This window comes from Chinchilla lanigera, unplaced genomic scaffold, assembly GCF_000276665.1.
Source record: "Chinchilla lanigera isolate Chin_1 unplaced genomic scaffold, ChiLan1.0 scaffold00002, whole genome shotgun sequence".
Lineage (NCBI taxonomy): Eukaryota > Metazoa > Chordata > Mammalia > Rodentia > Chinchillidae > Chinchilla > Chinchilla lanigera.
This window is the reverse complement of record NW_004955403.1, coordinates 33,659,529-33,661,797: the sequence shown is the minus strand read 5'-3', so window position 1 is coordinate 33,661,797 and position 2,269 is coordinate 33,659,529.

Here is a 2,269-nt window from a genome sequence, read left to right as displayed (position 1 = left end):
CAAATTTGAATTCATTGCCATTACTTAAAATGCAGACTTCACATTTTTTCAAATCTAGACTTTTGGCTCCACTTGAAAATTTGGGAAATTGACACTCAGACCCAGAAATACTGTGTATCTCTATCCAAAGAACTGAGCTAAATGGAGGCTCTCCTTTGTCCCATGTATATGCTTACAAGTCCTGTATACAGAGAACTTTTTCTATCCCAGGCTACAGCAGTATGGAAAAATAAAATTTTCACTGCACTCCAAACTTTCTTGTATGCTTATTTCACCACACTCAGTGGTTTTGTCTGGCCTCTATTGGTCTTCACTTCCTGTCAGTAAATATCCCACCTTCCTCTAAAAAGGTCATCATCTTTACTTAGGAATTTCATGGAGAACTAATCCAAAAACGGCTGATTCTAGAGGTACTAAGTTTCATTTTAGGACTAGATACTAGGCAATGACACAACAGCAATTCTCCAGGAAATAAAATTAGTGGTTTATAGAACATTTTTAGGGACATATCTTAGTAGTACATGTAAGGTAATGCTATATTTATAGTACTCTAAGATGTATTTATGATTTACTATTTACAGTTCATAAAGGCCAAATATTTTTTAAAAGCAGTGACCTCAACAGAACAAGTCCGCAGTGAGTGCTTTCATGTATATAGAATCTTAGAATATTCTGACCTAGTGCCCTGCTTTTATAAATTAATAGTAACTAACACTGGGAAATCTGAGTTTTTGCCTCAGTCCTTGCACCAAAATAAATTCCAGGAAGATCATATATTCAATTAAAAACTTTAAAGAAACCAATAATTGTTTTTAAAACCTTTAAGTTGGGAAGGTCTCACAAAGCCATTAAAGAACTGATACATTTACCTACCTAAAATTGAGGTATCTGCACAGTGCTGTAAAGCCAAAGAAAACTAAGAAAAATATTACATCTCAAAGGGTCATTTTCCTTAATATATAAGGCCCCCAAACTATTAATAAAAAGACCAGTAACACAAAAGACCACAGAGAAGAAAACACAAATGGCTAAATGTAAAACACTAAGCTTATAATAGAAGCCATTTTTAATACATCAAAACAAAGACAAGTTTGAAAACAATTACTATATTTTGATAAGGAAATAAGCACTACACAAAGTTCACTGATGTGAAAGGTATGTAGTACAACTTCCACTGAGCAATTTTAGCAGGTCAGTAAAAACAAGAGCAGTTTCTACCACATAGTAAGTAAAGGCTTTGGCTGTTAGTAAATTTTAAAATATGCATGCCCTTTGGCAGCTATTTCTTACAGGATCTTTTTCCAGGTGTGAAATCCTATACAAGGATAGTCACAGACATACTGTTCTTAAGGCAAAAAAACTTTAGGGAGCTGGTTAAATTATCTATTAACTAATACTATGCAGATAGCTATTTAAAATATGGCTTCTATTGTACTAACAATATCTAGTTTAGAGATTAAGGAGTTAATTTATGATTATGTCTACATCTGTGAAGGGTAAATCATTGTTATTACTGGAGTTTTCAGTAGAATAAGTCTGAAAGAACAGGGAGTTTATGTACCTTAAAATATGAACTATTTCTAAAAAGAAAATTTTTCATAAACTTATCTCCTAGTGGCTGATCTGGGTTAGGACCTATTACCATTACCCTTGTCACTGCTTTCCAATGTATCTACACATTCATGTCACCTAGTCCCGACTGCTGACAACTTGCTAATTTAATTTTCTGAGTGACTTGGAAACTACATAGAATACGAGCAAGGCAGGACTTACCTCAAATCCTAAAGAGCAGCGATTGGTTCAAAGGGTGGTTCTTTAGCTTAGAAACTTAAAATACATTACAAAAAAACACTAACTTGGTGCTGGGGGTTTAGTTCAGTGGCACAGCACCTGCCTGGCAAGTGCAAGGTTGTGAGTTCGATTCCTGGTACCAGAAAAAAATATAAACAAAAAAAAAAAAAAGAAAAAGAAATTCTAACTCCTAAAAAGATTGACAACAACCCAATAGGACTGCCTCATGGGCCTAATTTATAAATTCTTAAGATTATTTCCATTTTATTTCTTTTAATATCTCTTCTATGCATTAGGTACTATTTCAAAGTACATTATCACATTTTCATTTAATCATTAGAACATTCTGAAATAGGTACTGACTTCACATTAGAAACTGAAATAATTGCGGCTGGGGATTTAGCTCAGCGGCAAAGCGCCTGCCTGGCAAGCGCAAGGTCGTGAGTTCGGTTCCCGGTACCAGAGAAAAACCAAAAAA